General features: G+C 61.8%; 1 pseudogene; it reads left to right on the forward strand.

The window, feature by feature from the left end:
• The first annotated feature begins 66 nt into the window (after positions 1-66).
• On the forward strand, positions 67-16,611 carry LOC132489326 (immunoglobulin heavy constant gamma 4-like; annotated as a pseudogene).
• Positions 16,612-16,999: the final 388 nt, after the last annotated feature.

The raw sequence follows: 16,999 nt of genomic DNA on the forward strand, positions 1-16,999 counted from the left end.
CCACAACCTGCCCCCCACCCCCCTCACAGACCCAAGTGGACTGCAGGTGATGCCCACCCTGAGCTGATGTCCCCGCAGGACACCTGCGGGGCCCCAGGGACCACCTGGAAGGCCCGGGTCGGCTTGGGGGTCCCCTTCGAAGAGGAGGAGGAGGCCGGCGTCCGGGTTTCTGCACAGGGCCCGCCCCCTGCCTCTTGTCCCTGACAGGCTCCAGATGCAGGGTCTCCAGGAGGAGAGCCTGTGACAGATGCTGGAGGGAAACCGCACCCCTCAGCGCCCACCTCTCCCAGCAGGAGACCTTCTGCAGGTGCCGCTAACGGTCCCTCAGGTCACCTCCACCGAGGACGCTGCTCAGATCAGGTCCTGGGCCCGAGGCCGCCGCAGGAGCCCCAGCACGGGAGGTGGTGAGGTCCAGCCAGACCGGCCTCTCGGAGAGGACGCTGTTGACCTGGCGCCCTGCGGGCTGAGCTGGAGGGGCTCCCGGAGAAGAAGGCAGAAGGCACGGCCAGCCCATCCTGCAGCCAAAGGCCTGAGTCACGTACAGCAGGAGCTCCGCCTGCACCGGTGTGGGGGTGAGAGGCGCGACCCGCGTAGGGCCAGCCTCCAACCCCGGGCCCCCGCCTCAGGGCCCAGTACCAACTCTCCCGTCTCTGCGGAAAAGCACAGTCAGCATCCGCATGTGGAGGAGCTGCTCCCCGGACGGAAAAGAAGGTCCATGTCACTGCAGCCTGGGAGGCGTTTCTCCTTTTCTGAATGTTGGAGCCCGTTGATGCTCTTCGCTGTCTCTTCATTTTTTTAATGACAATAAAGCGTTCTTTACAATCGCCTAGCTCGCTGAGAAGTCTCCCTAGGTTAACACACCACCTACCCTCGTGAAATCCACAGCCGGTCTCCCCCACACACCACCCAAGCCTGGGGTTCCCCCCCTGGCCTGTGGGCACAGGGGCGAGCCAGGGGCCTGGGGGAGCCACAGGGAAGTCGCACGTGTTGGGTGTGTCTGCACAGGAGGCTGTAACAGACAGCACAGGGGGCCTTTGACAACAGACATCACTGTCTGACACCCTGGAAGCTGGAATCCCAGATCCAGGAGGTGCAGGGCTGGCTTCTCCTGAGGGCTGTCTCCGTGCCGTGTAGACAACGTCTTCTCCCGTGTCCTCACGTGGCTGTCCCTCTGTGCGTGTCTCTGTCCTAATGTCCTCCTCTTTTAAGGACGCCAGTCAGCCTGGATTAGGGCCCACCCTGGAGACCCCAGTTTGCATCATCACATCTTTACAGACCCCATCTCCAAATACAGTTACATTCTGAGGTCCTGGGGGTCTGGGCTTCAAAACTGGAATTTGGGGCACACAATTCAGCCCAAAACAGCCGAGCTGGGTGCGAGAAAGGAGGACCAGGAGGGAAGGCCAGGAAGCCAGGCCAGGAGGGGCAGCGGTGGGGAGGGGCTGCCAAAGGGGAGCAGGGGCAGGCCTGGCTCAGCGCTCAGGACAGACTGGGCAGCGAGAAGGAGAGCAGGAGTGGAGGGCATCCGGGGGCACAGAGGTGACCAGTGTGTCACAGGGGAGCAGGGGTGGGGCTCCAGGGGCTCCGGTGAGGGACCAGGAAGGGTGGCCGTGCAGATGCCATGAGGCCGCTGTGCCCGCCAGTGGGCAAGGATGCAGGGATGGTCAGGACTCCGCCCTCACAGAGACCAGGGACCCATCCCTCCTGGTGATTCCACCTCAGAGGAGACACAACCCTCCCCAGAGGGCAGAGTCAGGATCCACAGCTGTCGGCCCTTCTCAGTAAAAGCTCCAAAAAAGTGGGCCGGCGTCTGGGTCGGGTTCTGGCCGTGCTGGGCTCCCTCAGGCCGGCATTTCAGGGGGGGACGCGGGGACGCAGCCTTGGGCTGTTGGAAGCCACGCTTAATTTTGTTGCAGCCTTTCAGGGTGAGGGGAGGAGGCCGCCACTCGACAGCCCCAGGCCGAGGCTCAGCTGGACAGCCCCCCAGACCACAATCCAGGGTCTGGTCAGCATGGACACTGTGCCCCAAGGCCATCCGATATGCCGGTCCAGCTTCCTATGGGAGAGAGAGAGACAGACAGAGGCAGACACAGAGAGAATGGTATGCAGGGAAGGGACTGCATCGCTCAGGGGGCCCTGCACCAAACGGGGAGGCTGGGAGGGGCGGCAAACAGGACGGCCGAGGGGTGGACAGCAGTGTCCAGGAGAAAATCTGGCCCTCAGGGACCCTGCCAGGCACGCTGGGCACGCTGGCACAGGAGCCCCTCTGCCTGCTGGGCTCCATGGGGATTCCAGGTGAGGGACTTGGGGATCACCCCACACCCTGCGTTTCCCTCCCCCTAAACATATAACCAAGAAGCTGAACTTGCCTGAGGGCAGCACAGCCTGCCCAGCCCTGAGCCCTGTCCCTCATTTCCATCCCCCTGACCAACGATCAGCCGCTAGCGGGCCCGCCCCGCAGGAATGCCAGAGTGGTCACACGAGGGCCGCCCCCACGGCCTCGTAACTGAACACCGTCCCTGGCACGGCTGCCTCTGGGTCCCTCAAGAACTGCCCCACACTGGGCCCCAGGGCTCCCACCCTCACCCCCCAGCAGTGCCACACCACACGGCATCCCTCACCTCTCCATGCCCCCCGAGCACCCCGAAGCCCAGTGGCGATGCCTGCCCTTGAGCCCCTCGGGTTGCCCCTGTGTGAGCCTGAGATCAGCCTCCCGCTGCCTCCTGACCCCTAGAGCCCCCCCAGACCATGAGCTCCACACACACCTGTCAGTGTCTCACCTCACCACCATACACCTTCATCTGTGTCTTACACACACACACAGACACACCACACGAGCGCCCAGAGGCCCCAGCTCAGCCCCAAGGTCAAAAGCAACAGGGGGCCCGCCTATCACAGCCCCACCCCACCCCACTTTGGGGCAAGTCCCAGAAGAGCATCTGTTCCCTCCACAGAGAGACCTGGGCTGGGCATGGGTGCTGACCACCCCAGGCTTCTCCCAGGCTCCTGCGCTTGGGCCCACACCGGTTCTGACTGAACAACCCCTGAAACACAGTGATTGCCTGGAGCCCAGGGCCCAGCCCATGCTGGAGCCCAGAGCCACATGTCGGACTCAGCGTCCCCACCAGCCCAATCCAGCGTCTGAGTCCAGCCCAACCAAGCCAAGGGCTCACTCCCCAGGCTCAGTCCCGCCCTCCGTGCCCCCAGGTCCAAGTGCGCTGCCCCCCATGCCCTGCTCCTGTCCCGTGCCCACCCTCCCTGCTGTCCACCCCCAGGCCCCGTTCGTGCAGAATGAGGATGCAGAGCAGACCTTCTGGGGAGAGGCCAGAGGAGTTTTCGGGGCTGCAGGCAGGGCCCTAGGCTGTGAGGCAGGGTCCCACAGCAGAAGGCGCTTCCCAAGGGGTCCGCAGTGTGGCCAAATCAGCCCTGCAGCACCCGCCCCCATCCCCCGTGCCCTCGTCCTGACATAGGAGAGAGATGGGCTCCAGGCTGAGCAGCTGCAACCACTCTCCTGCTGACACTTCAAGATGATTGGCCAGAGACCACCTGGAAAACCGTCCCCATGTAAGCAACCCAAGCCACCCTACGGCACATGACTCACTCCAAGTTCCCCGTGTGCTCTTCCACTCTTACCTTCCTTCTAGTAAACACAGTCTCCATTTCACAATCTTGGTCTCTTTCCTAAATTCTTTCTTCAAAGAAGACAAGGACCAAGGTCCATGTTCCAGCCACTCCACCACCAGATTCATTTGGGTGCCGTGATTCGGATCCCCAGATTCAAGGTAGATCGCAGGCCTCGTGCAGCTGCAGCTAGAGACCCCTGAGTTCTCTCTCCGCCTTCCACACTCTGCCTTTTCTAAGACTCTCGGGCCATGATCTCAGTCCATCCATCGTGTTATGCTTTCCCTTTTTGGAGGATGGCTGGGGTTTCCCCAAGCCACATAGCTTCAAGTCACACTCTGAGTGACAGTGGACACCATCCCCCAGGGCCTGATAGAAACACGTTCTCCAGCCATGAAGGAGCCTCATGAGCCTTTCTCCTAATTCCGTTTGGGATCCTCTTCTGGGGCTTTCTTTCCTACCTTACTTGCACAGGGGTCTCTTCTTCACTTCCCCCATCCTTGCCAAGCGTTGTGCTATGTAGGTAGAATTCACAGGTCTGTGTAGGACTTATTTTAGCTGCTAGGAAAACAGGGCGAGTGATCTTGGACTCTTGTGTTCCTGGTCACCCACCTCGCCCTCTGTCCACTGACCCCTTACAGGAATACTGACACCTCCGACCCTCAGGCCCTGACCTCCATGCCACCTTACATTGCATCCAACTCCAATTCCTCCAAGAGTTCTTTTCTTCATCTCTTGGAACCCCTTCTCTTCAGGCCTTGGCAACTTATTCCCTCCCAGCAAAAGACTTTGGGTTGGTCGATTCCACGCAGCCCACGTCCTGAATCTTCTAGATGCCCGGTCCAGGGCGATACACCCCAGCAAAGGATATAGTCAAAATATCATCCCTAAGGAAAGTCCTGGCAACCACTCTGCCCTAATCAAAAGGTCCTCCCCAGGCAATATGGGAGGACTGCCTGTGCAGGAAAGTACGTTCCACCAGAGATGTCTGGTTCAGAATCGAGGGGGATCTAGGGGAAGCCCTGGACCCCTTCCAGATTGAAGCCTCGTGGTACACGTTTCTGGCCCGCCGGAGTGAATTCCTAGGAGAGCCTCTTCGTTCTTGGCCGCAGGTGGCTCAGCATGGGAGGACCCCTTCTAAACCAGAAGACACACATCTGGGATGGATCCTTAAGAACTGGAAGCTTGTTAATTGAGTGGGGCTAAGAAAGGAAAAACTTGAGTTTTACTGTAACACCACCTGGCGTTTATATGAGTTGGGGGGATGGAGAGAAATGGCCCAGAATTATAATACTATCTTGCAATTGGATCTTTATTGGCCCAGGTTTGAAAATAGACTGAGGTTCCCTGTGTCCAGGCCTTCGTGGCCCTTTCCCCGAATCCCGCTCTGTGCGGCTCCTAAAATCAGAGGCCTAGGGAGTCAAAGAGCTCCCCCGACATCCTAGATGACCCTCCTTTAACCCTGCACGACTCTTGCGGGGAGAGCAAACCTCTCCTACTCTGAGCGCCCTACTTCTCCATATGTCCCTGACCAAAACCAAACCCAAGCCCAGCCTCCCTGTGCCCCTCCACGCCCACTGGTACCCCAGGATGGAAAAGCTAGTCTTACTGGGTAACCTGCAGTGGAACTTCCCACCATCTAGGATCGGGGAGATTATGCCCTCTGGGCAAGGGGCAAATGGCAAAGGCACAATCAGAGTCCACGTGCCCTTCTCCCTACCCGCTTTAGCCCAATGCAACCAAGACTGGGCCGATTTTCTAAAGACCCTAGTAGGTTTGCTGAAGGACTTCAAGCACTAACTCCGGCCTTTGATTTAACTTGGAAAGACCTCCAAATAGTATTGTCTACCTACTGTACCCATGAGGAGAAACAAAGGATTTGGACAGCAGACCAGGGGCATGCTGACCAGCTCGCCAGGCACCAACTCTACATTTATGATGGGGGTGGGAACACAGTCCCCCATCAAGAGCCTGTTTGGGATTATAGTTCCCAGGGGTGGTGGGCAGTGGGGGAACGAAGGCCAGGAGCCACATGGTCCAATGCCTATCAGAAGGAACGAGAAAGTACTTTAGGAAGCCAGTCAGCCATGAAAAGGTCAAGGAAGTGACCCAAGAGAAAGAAGAAAACGCAGCTCTTCTTCATGATGGCTTGTGGAGGTGTTTAGAAAATTTACTAACATAGGCCCCTTCACTCCTGAGGGTCAGTCCCTGCTGGGACAACATTTCATCAGCCAGTCTGCCCCTGATATTAGGCAAAAACCCCAAAAGTCACAATTAGGCCTATGCACCAACTCGTAGAGGTGGTCTTTGGGGATTTAATAATCAAGACCAGCCGGAGGGGGAAGAACGAACCCAGCATGAGTAAAGGCAGGTCAAAGCTCAAGCTCAGCTGACAGCCCTTGCTGTCAGCCATGTTTTGCAACCTCGGGAGAACCCAAAGGACACAGGAAAGTTCAACCATCAGTCCGGAAGTAAGACCAGGAAAGGGGAATGCTTCAAATGCAAGTCGACTGGCCATTGGACCCATGAATGCCAGAAGGAGCCCCCCAGGCCATGCCCAGTCTGCAAGCAGACAGTCATCAGGGTGGGACTGCCCTCGGTCCCGAAGGGGAAGGGAGGTTCCTGCTCCTGGGATGGCCATGCTGGACAACTGAGTCAGCCCAGGGATTCTGGCAGCTCCCCCCAACGAGATGTCCGTCTCCATCAAGGGGCCCTGGGCATCCTTGACGTGGCAGGTAGGAAGATCAACTTTTTAGTCTATACGGGAGCCTCTTACTCTGTCCTGATTTCTCACGCTGGGCCTCTTTCCTCTAAAAGCTGCGTTGTAACTGGTGTCGATGGAAAGCCTCTCACCCGTTACTTCACTGAGCCTCTCGTTTGCCAGCTTCAACAGCGTTTGAGCTCGCATGCCTTTCTGGTTGTCCCCGGAAGCCCCACCCCACTGCTGGGGAGAGATCTTCTGAGCTTCCTTGGGGCCATATTATGATTAGGAGACCCTGAGCAACCCCTTATTTTGACCCTAACTGAGGCTAAAGAAAAGAGGGAGCTAGAACCTATCCCTAACCACATCTCTGCAGATACAGTGACCCCTGAGAAGGCCATCAACGTGCTAGCCGCGGCCCAAGGGGGAATGTGCGCCATGTTAAAGGAACAGCGCTGGCTTTGGGTAAACCAAACAGGTCAAGTCCAAAAAGATACTCAGGGCTTCTTATCTGAGGCCTCTCAACTCAGGGAGCAGGCATCCCAGGGGTGGCTCTCACCTGGTCCTGGTTCTCTCGGTTCCTACCACTCATAGGACCTTGAACCTCTATCTTTCCTCTTCTCCTCTTGTCTGTTTATCGTCTTAGAAAGATTTGTCTCCTCTAGATTACGGCAATTCCATGTCAAGATGATGGTGATGCAGGGATTTCAGCCGCTCCCTGAAACACATCCTGTCAGCGTGGTAGCAGAACTCACCCTGGGGCCCCTTAACAAGGCAGTGAGAGTTCTGTGGCCCCAGTAGGGAGGGTCCATGAGCCCAGCACCAGCCTGAAGGAGCTACAGAAGAGGGACATTGCCCTACATCCTACCAATAAAGACTTCTTGGGGTCCACATATCTCAGGGGTGATTTGAGGTACGAGATAGATGGGCCCAGCACAGGAATCAGTTCAACCTCTGTCTCCTAACTTTTCCTAGTAAAGTTCATTAAAGAATCCCATGCCACCTGAGCGTACCTTGGGGAAGGTGCCTGTGGTAGCTTGGGAGCAGGAGGTGCCCCCCCCGAGGACGTGGACAAGGGGCCAGAGGGAAGGGGGCAGAGGGCAGCTCTGGGCCTCGAGGACCCAAATGTCCAGCCAGGCTCCACCTCAAGAGTCCTTCAATGCCCACAGAGACCCCGGTTCAGGCTCCACCACGCCTGCGCCACTGGCCTCCAGCCCAGACTCACCGCTCCTCCCCGCACAAAGGTAAAAGCAACAATCCCCATCCCCGTGGGCAAACCCTGAGGGGCTCATTCAGCGGTCAGTGCAGGAGGCCGCAGGAACACAGCTGCACAAGCACCAGGGTGAAAGCCGGCATCAGCCTCCTGGGGCCCCAGTCACCACCCAGCCATCCACCCACTGAGCTCACACAGACAGGCCAGTCCTCAGGCCCCGTCCCACCAGCCCGGACATCCTGATGAGCAAGCGAGAGCTGTCTGGGGCTAGCCACCACCATCCTCGAGAAGAAAGCTGGAAGCCACAAAGACAGGAGCCACAGGCACCAGGGAGAGGGCCGGCTGGCCAAGCACAGTGGTGGGCATGGGCTGAGCCTCCTCCTGAGGGTAAAGAGCTGGAGAAGCCCGCCCACAAGGGTCTCTAGTGCAACAGAAACGGGGCAGAGCACATGAGCACATGTGACACAGGGCAGGACTCCTTCATATACAAAGAGCACTCAGCAACCAATGAAAAGAAAGAAATGTGAGCAGTGGGTCCTTCACAGAAAGGAAAAACCGGGTGGCCAATAACAGGAAGAAAAGGTTTCGATTATTAGGAAAGGTACAAAAAGGAGGAAACTAGGGGCGGTGAGTGACCCTCTTGGCCTCTTTGAGGACCTGTGAGCAGTTAAGACCATTCTTCTGGGCCCGGTGGCCTCCTTCCCAGCATACAAGTGCCCAGACTCTGTTGACAGGAGAGTCCATTTGTGGCGAAGGCCCTTCTGAGAGCTGCCATCTGCGCTGGGAGACCAGGCCTCCCATGGACTCCAACACGGACCATGAAGCCTGTGGAGGTCGGGCATAGAAAACCCAGGACTGGGCAACTCTGAGGCTTGTCCAGAGACAAGCCTGTCCAGTTTGGTTCAAATAGAACATGAGAGGGGCAGTAGAGCAATTCACACAAGGTCAAGGGCACAGCCCTGCTCTGCTCGGCCCCCTCACACCGACACTCTCTGGGGATCTGCTCCAGAGGCAGGCAGGATGCCCTGGGGATCTGTGCTGGAGGAGGTGGGAGTGGTGCCCACCAGAGTTTGGAGGCCCAGAAGGCTCAGGCGAGGGGCCTATTACCCAGGGTGCTGTGGGCCGAGCAGGCATATTCCCTCAGGAGGGTGGAGCCGTGATGGCTGGGGTTCCCACTCTGTCCCCTGGGTCCCTGGGCCCCACTCACCACAACACACACACCAAAATAATGCATCTCTGTGGCATCGGGACTCCCCCAAGCCCTCTGAGACAGAAACCACCCAGAAGAAAAGGGAACTTCAGGAAGCAAGCCATGCCGCTGGGTTTCAGTCCTGTTCTTAGTGTTTGCAGGGTTGTGGTCAAGGAGTTCACACTTCCAGGAACTGGTTACCAGTCCTAGGAAGTAGGGCTGCAGACAGAGCACAGCCCTGAAGAGCCACATGCTCCTGGGGCCAGAGCAGGGAGGGGGCGTGGAGCCCTGGGCTGCAGGGGAGCGAGTCCACCACCCCAACACTTGGTGAGTGGGGTCTGAGAGGATCAGGACAAAGGAGTGGAATGGGAGCCACGGAGGGAAGACTGGCCTCGGGGACCCCACAGAGTGGCTGCAACAGCCAAGCGGGCACAGGGAAGGCGGGCTGCCCAGGGGTCACAGTGCTGGCCCAGGGCAGGGACTAGGGAGCCGGGCAGGGGCATGTCCACACCAACAAGGCTGGAAACCCAGGGGTGGCAGAGCTCGGCGGGGCTGCTGGGCCTTCAAGGAACATAATAGGCATGGGGATGGGAGCCTCAGGGCTTCACTCAGCAGGATGGGCTGCGGGCACAGGGGCTGGGGCTGAGGACGAGGCCAGGATGGACAGGTGGTCTGAGCAAGGACAGAGGGAGGACGCTGGCTCGGCACAGGGGAAGGAAAGGCCCCCCGTGTTGGGGGTGGGGGGTGGCTGAGGGTCCTGCCCAGGACAGTGGGGCCGGCTTGGATCTCAGGGCAGTGGCAGCCGGGGTGGCGGTGGGCTCTGGGCTGGCGCCGGGGCCCAGGGCAGCGGGAGTGCTGGGAGCACAGCAGGCAGGGCTGGCCTGGGCTCCTGTGTGTGCAGAGCTGGCCGCACAGAGGCTGAGCACGCAGCTGCACAGGCTACACGAGGGGCGAGCGGAGCCAGGGCCTGAGGGCCGGGAGCAGGGGCTGGGGGCAGGGAGCGGGGAGGCAGAGGGCAGGTGACCCGGCAACTGGAGGGAGAAGCGACCAAGGAGGATCCCGCGGGTGGTGGGAGAGAGAGGAGGGTGAAGCTCGGAAGGCCAGGAGCTCCTCTGGGAGGGGCCCACGGTGGGACAGGGTCTCTGCCAAGGGAGAGTGTGCCGGAGACAGGGTGGGCACCTAGAGACTCCAGGAAAGAGAGCTCAGCCCCAGGAAAGAAAGGAGGCAGGAGTGGAGCTGCACTAGGATGAGGGCCCGGGGGTGGGCCAGAGGGCATGGGTGCTGAGGGCCAGAGCTCCAGGGACAAGTGGCAGGGTGGCAGCAGGTAAGCAGGGGACGGGGAGGGCAGGGGGCTGCCTGGAGCTTTAGGGGAGCAGGTAGAGCTGGTGTAGGTGAGCCTGGGGCTGGGAGGGCAGGGGGCTGCCTGGGAGCTTTGGGGGAGCAGGTAGAGCTAGTATAGGTGAGCCTGGGACTGGGAGGGCAGGGGGCTGCCTGGGAGCTTTAGGGGAGCAGGTAGAGCTGGTGTAGGTGAGCCTGGGACTGGGAGGGCAGGGGGCTGCCTGGGAGCTTTAGGGGAGCAGGTAGAGCTGGTGTAGGTGAGCCTGGGACTGGGAGGTCAGGGGGCTGCCTGGGAGCTTTAGGGGAGCAGGTAGAGCTGGTGTAGGTGAGCCTGGGACTGGGAGGGCAGGGGGCTGCCTGGGAGCTTTGGGGGAGCAGGTAGAGCTTGTGCAGGTGAGCCTGGGGCTGGGAGGTCAGGGGGCTGCCCGGGAGCTTTGGGGGAGCAGGTAGAGCTGGTGTAGGTGAGCCTGGGGCTGGGAGGTCAGGGGGCTGCCCGGGAGCTTTGGGGGAGCAGGTAGAGCTGGTGTAGGTGAGCCTGGGGCTGGGAGGTCAGGGGGCTGCCCGGGAGCTTTGGGGGAGCAGGTAGAGCTGGTGTAGGTGAGCCTGGGGCTGGGAGGTCAGGGGGCTGCCCGGGAGCTTTGGGGGAGCAGGTAGAGCTGGTTTCGGTGAGCACGGGGCTGGGAGGGCCGGGGGCTGCCTGGGAGCTTTGGGGGAGCAGGTAGAGCTTGTGCAGGTGAGCCTGGGGCTGGGAGGTCAGGGGGCTGCCCGGGAGCTTTGGGGGAGCAGGTAGAGCTGGTGTAGGTGAGCCTGGGGCTGGGAGGTCAGGGGGCTGCCCGGGAGCTTTGGGGGAGCAGGTAGAGCTGCTGTAGGTGAGCCTGGGCCTGGGAGGGCAGGGGGCTGCCTGGGAGCTTTGGGGGAGCAGGTAGAGCTGGTGTAGGTGAGCCTGGGACTGGGAGGGCAGGGGGCGGCCTGGGAGCTTTGGGGGAGCAGGTAGATTTTCTTCAGCTGAGCATGGTGGGTGGAAGAGTAAGCTGCTGCCCCATGAGCTTTGGGGAACAGGGAGATCTTGTGCAAGTGAGCAGGGGTTTGGGAGGATAGGGACCTGTCCAGGACCTCAGCCAACCAGGTACTGGGGTGAGCAGGTGAGTAGGCAAGTGTCATAGGGTGCAAGGGCCATTTCGTGCTGTGGGCCCAGCGCTGCAGTGACAGTGGTCAGTCCGACGCCGGTGAGCAGGTGACATGAGGACACAGCATCCGTGAGCTGAGCCCAGAGACCTGAGCCAAGGGGGTTGGGAGGGCAGGACGCAGGGCAGCTGGCAGTGGGGACGGAGCAGGGAGTCCTACAGGACATCGGGCTGGGGGTCCCCCTGGACTGTGCTGAGGGCCCAGGGCCGGGTAGAAGGGACACAAGGGCAGGGAGGACTCAGGCCTGAGATGGTGAACCGGAGCTCAAATGGGCAGAGGCTAGACACTCGATGGACAGGAAGCCCGGGCTCAGCTGAGGGGCCAGGATGAGGGGCTGGAGGCAGGTGAGGGAACCTCTAGAGGAGGGGAACCTGAGTGCACAGAGAAAGCAGAGCAGCCTTTCTGCTGGAGCTCAGGGGGCTGGTAAGGCCGGGCACAGGGGGAGCTCAGGGGAGCAGGCAGAGATGTGCAGGGCAGCTGGGGCTAGGAAGGCAGGGCCTGCCCCAGGTGCCCTAGAGTCAGGGGAAGAGAGGCCAAGGAAAAGGGAGCCCTGGTCTGCTGGGAGGAGCTTTGTGGATGGCAAGGCCAGGTGGAGAGGGAACCTGGTCTCCGGGTGGAGTGCAGGTCTCTGGGGCTGAAGGGGCACGGGCGACCCTGAGGGGATCCAGTTGGCCGCAGTTCTTGTACCCAGGGTCCCAACCCTCTTCCAGGAGACTGTAGGAGCTGGGACAGGAGGGGTGAACGTGCTAAAGCGAGGTGGGGTTGGCAGGGCAGCGGACCTGGTAGAGGGGAAATGAGGGGCTCTTTTGGGGCTCAGACGGGTCTGCATACCTGGGCTGAGCAGAGCAGGGTCACAGGGGACAGGTCCAGCCGGGGAATGCAACTTGGTGTGTTGGCACCCTGCAGGAGGAGAAGGCTAGGGGTGGTGCAAGGCTCCCAGGGATGCCGATGGGCAGAGCTGATACGGAACACACGGGCCCTGGGTGGCAAAGAGCAGGGCAGGACAAGGGGACAGGAGCGGAGCAGGGCAGTGGGTGGCAGAGGCCTTGACAGGCTGCGGCAGCAGAGCAGTGGGCTCCGGGAGCAGTAGCCACTGGTCAGGGCTCAGACCAAGGGCCTGATCAGGCCAGACACCCACAGGAGGGTAGGGGCCCCAGGGGTCTCTAATCCAGGTGGTCACCCAGTACTGGCCCCCAGGTGGGTCTGGAGCCCACAGCTGCAGACGCAGATACCTGGGGTGGGAGACAGCCATGCCGGGCGGCTGGTCTTCAGACACACTGGAAGCACATGGTTGCTGGGCTCAGCAATGCCCCAGGCCTGCACACCTGATGCCCTGCCTGGACCCTCGCAGGGGTGAGGCCCTGGCAGTCACACGGCCTCCTCTCTCACAGCCTCCACCACGGCCCCGGCAGTCTACCCTCTGGATACCACCTGCGGGGGCACACCTGGCTCCACAGTGACCGTGGGCTGCCTGGTCTCGAGCTACTTCCCTGAGCCAGTGACCGTGACCTGGAACTCGGGCGCCCTATCCAGCGGCGTGCACACCTTCCCATCCGTCCGAGGGTCCTCGGGGCTGTACTCTCTCAGCAGCACTGTGACCGTGCCTGCCAGCACCTCGTCCGGCAAGACCTTCACCTGCAACGTAGCCCACCCGGCCAGCAGCACCAAGGTGGACAAGCGCATCGGTGAGAGGACGGGTGCAGGGAGGGTGTCCACTACGGGACAGACCTGGGGTCAGCCTTCCCACCTGAACAGACCGCACACCAGGGATGGTGAATCCCGCCCAGGGTGTCACGGGAGGCCTGTCTCTCTCCCTCACCTGAAGGCCTCCCAGGCTCAGGGAGGGGGTCCTCTGGGCGTTTCCAGCAGATCCACTGTGGGCAAGGCTGGATGCCTCCCCCAGCCCCTGGGCCCACAGAGGCAGGCACAGGTCTCACCTGCCAAAACCTGGCCCTGCCCTACGCCCAGCCCTGCTAACCTCCAGTCTGTTCTCTGCAGTGATCAGTAGCCCCAAACCTGGCCCATGTCCCCAGTGTCCCGAATGCCACAAGTGTCCCGAATGCCACAAGTGTCCCAAATGTCCAGGTAAGTCAGCCGGCCGCACGCTACGCCCCTCTGGGGTGGACCTCGCCCAGGCGTGGCCTTGGGGCTTGGGAGAGGGGATGAATGGGTGCCCAAGAGGAGGTCCACCCAGGGGCTGACCCCCACCGTGTCTCCCCAACCAGAGCCTGAGCTCCCAGGAGGACCGTCTGTCTTCATCTTCCCCCCGAAACCCAAGGACACCCTCACAATATCCCAAACACCCGAGGTCACCTGCGTTGTGGTTGACGTGGACCACGAGGACCTCGATGTCGAGTTCTCCTGGTACGTGGACGATGTACCGGTGCACACGGCCAAGACGAAGGTAAGGGAAGAGCAGTTCAACAGCACCTACCGTGTGGTCAGCGCCCTGCCCATCCAACACCAGGACTGGCTGAAGGGAAAGGAGTTCAAGTGCAAGGTCAACAACAAAGGCCTCCCGGCCCCCATCGTGAGGAGCATCTCCAAGGCCAAAGGTGGGTCAGGTGGACGGGCGCAGGAGGGTCCCTGGGGCCAAGAGCAGTGACCATCGTGCTAACAGCCATACCTCTCCCCACAGGGCAGCCCCAGGAGCCACAGGTGTACGTACTGGCCCCACCGCAGGAGGAGCTGGCCAAGACCTCGGTCAGCTTAACCTGCATGGTCACCGCCTTCTACCCGGGCGACATCGACGTGGAGTGGCAGAAAAACGGGCAGCCAGAGTCAGAGGGCAAGTACGGCACGACCCCACCCCAGCTGGACGCCGACGGGTCCTTCTTCCTGTACAGCAAGCTCAGGGTGGACAAGAAGAGCTGGCAGCAGGGAGACACCTACACGTGTGTAGTTTTGCACGAGGCTCTACACAATCACAACACGCAGAAGTCCATCTCCAAGTCTTCGGGTAAATGAGCCACACGGCATTGTTGCCCCAGCGAGCCCTCCCCCCCCTTGGGCTCTCAGGGCCCAGTGAGGCCGCCTGAGCCCCAGCCCTGTGTACATTCCTCCCGGGCGCCGTGAAATAAAGCACCCAGCGCCGCCCTGGGCCCCGCAATGCTGTCATGGTTCTTTCCGAGCAGAGCCCCGGGGCACGTCGGGCCTGCGAGGGGCAGGGGTGGACCCGGCTCTGGGTCACAGGGGTCAGCAGCAATGCGGGAGAGCTGACCCCACTCAGGGCCGGACCCAGAGTGTGCGGGTCTGCGCAGGCCGCTTGGGGGCTGCCCGAGGCCGGGGAGGGCCTCTCCTGGAGGCGACAGCTGCTCCGGCCGCCCTCCACCCAGCAGCTGCTGGGGCTCGAGTGTGTGCCTGGAACGGGAGAAGCCCACCAGAGACCCTCAGGAGAATGAGTGCCCACTTCTTCCCGCCCCTGTTGCAGCCCAAGCTGTGGGACACTGGCCGTCCTCGTCCCCATGTTCCTGTCCCTGGCTCCAGAGTCCGCGTGCCGGCTCTGTGCCCCGAGGGGGGCCACACGCGGCACGGGGTAGGGGGATGGCCCTCCTTCACGGTCGGGCACGGGAGATCAGCCCCCCCCACACTCAGGCCAGGTGGCTCTGCCCTGCTTGACCCTGCCGGGGGCCAGGCCTGGGCACTCGTGGGGACACTCATCCCTGTACCCAAAAGGGGCAGAGGCAAGCGGCCCTGAGTTCCCGGGGGGACCCTCCACACGCACCCGTGGACACCGAGCCCAGAGCCATTGAAAACAGACCCCCCACTGAGTCACACCAGCCGGCACACCACCGCCTTCATCCACATGCACTCACCTGCCCACGTACACGTGTGCAGTGCACCCACCACAACACCCACGCGCGTGCACACACGCAGGCCTTGCACACGGGCCCTCCCACAGGGCAGCCGCACAGACGCACACCCGACCTCAGAGCTGGGTCTCATGAGCCCTCACCGTAGACCCCAGCCTGGTTCCCACCCTCCAACACCCACGGGACAGAGCCCAACAGGGGCAGGGCCCACGTGCTCTGCTGACCCTCCCGCCCTCCGGGTCTGGCCCCCAGCGGGAGAGGAGCCCAGGGCCTGAGCCACTGTCCTGCCAGGGGGTCCTGGCACCCTCCCCACAAGGACCCCAGCTCAGCACACAGCACAGGAGAGGGACCAGGACAGACTGGGCAGGCCGAGACGGGGGCCCAGGCTGGAGGAATGGGGGGCTGGGGCTGGTGCCCAGCGACTGTCCTCAGGTGCCTCTGGCCTGGCCCACCCGGGGCATCCCGCCACCTACTCGCCACAATGGGAGCCGCACTGCGAGGCCCCGATGAGCCCCTCCCCGCCCCCCGGGGACAGGCGCAGCACTGACCCCGCCCTCCCTGTGCAGAACTGCTCCTAGAGGAGGAGGCCTGTGCTGACGCCCAGGACGGGGAGCTGGACGGGCTGTGGACAACCATCTCCATCTTCATCACCCTCTTCCTGCTCAGCGTGTGTTACAGCGCCACCGTGACCCTCTTCAAGGTGGGCGGGTCGGCCCCGCTGTGCCCTCATGGTCCCCACTGTGTCTGCACCTGGCCCGGTCCCTCACTGTCCCTCAAGTCCCCTCACTGTCCCCTCACTGACCCCTCACCTTCCATGACTGTCCCTCACTGACCCCTCACTGTCCCCTACTATGCCTCACTGTCCCCCACTGTCCCTCACTGTCCCTCAGGTCACTCACTGACCTCTCACTGTCCCCTCACTGTCCCTCAAGTCCCCTCACTGTCCCTCAATGTCCCTCACTGTCCCTCTCGGTCCCTCACTCTCCCTCACTGTTCCTCACGGTCCCTCACTGGCCCTCATGGTGCCTCACTGTACCTCACTGTCCCCTCACTGACACCTCACCTTCCCTGACTGTCCCTCACTGTCTCTCACTGTCCCCCACTGTCCCTCACTGTCCCTCACTGTCCCTCACTGTTCCTCACTGTCCCCTCACTGACAGCTCACCTTCCCTGACTGTCCCCGCACTGTCCCCTCATGGTCTTTCACTTTCCCTCACTGTCCCCTCACTGTCCCCTGACTGTCCCTCACTGTCCCTCACTGTCCCTCACGGTCCCTCACCTTTCCTGACTGTCCCCGCACTGTCCCCTCACCTTCCCTCACTGTCCCACACTCTCCCTCACTGTCCCCATCATGGTCTCCTGTCCCCTCTGGAACCCCTCGCTGTCCATCGGCCCGGGGACTGGGGGGCAGGCCCTGGGAGGTGGCCCGGGTGGGCTCCAGCCTGTACTCACCCCCGCCGCCCCTCAGGTGAAGTGGATCTTCTCATCGGTGGTGGAGCTGAAGCGGACAATCGTCCCCGACTACAGAAACATGATCGGCCAGGGCGCCTAGTGCTCATGACGGGCTGCGTCCAGGGCCGCCCCAGACCTGTAGGACCACGGCCATCCCCTTGTGCCGCTCAGCCTGTGCCAGGCCTGTTCCTCCGCCCGCTGACCTCGCCAGCCTCCGAGCTCACGAGCACCCTCGCCTGCACTCCCGGCCTCTGGTCTCGTGGCCACCACAACCTGCCCCCCACCCCCCTCACAGACCCAAGTGGACTGCAGGTGATGCCCACCCTGAGCTGATGTCCCCGCAGGACACCTGCGGGGCCCCAGGGACCACCTGGAAGGTCCGGGTCGGCTTGGGGGTCCCCTTCGAAGAGGAGGAGGAGGCCGGCGTCCGGGTTTCTGCACAGGGCCCGCCCCCTGCCTCTTGTCCCTGACAGGCTCCAGATGCAGGG

This window comes from Mesoplodon densirostris, chromosome 4, assembly GCF_025265405.1.
Source record: "Mesoplodon densirostris isolate mMesDen1 chromosome 4, mMesDen1 primary haplotype, whole genome shotgun sequence".
Classification (NCBI taxonomy): domain Eukaryota; kingdom Metazoa; phylum Chordata; class Mammalia; order Artiodactyla; family Ziphiidae; genus Mesoplodon; species Mesoplodon densirostris.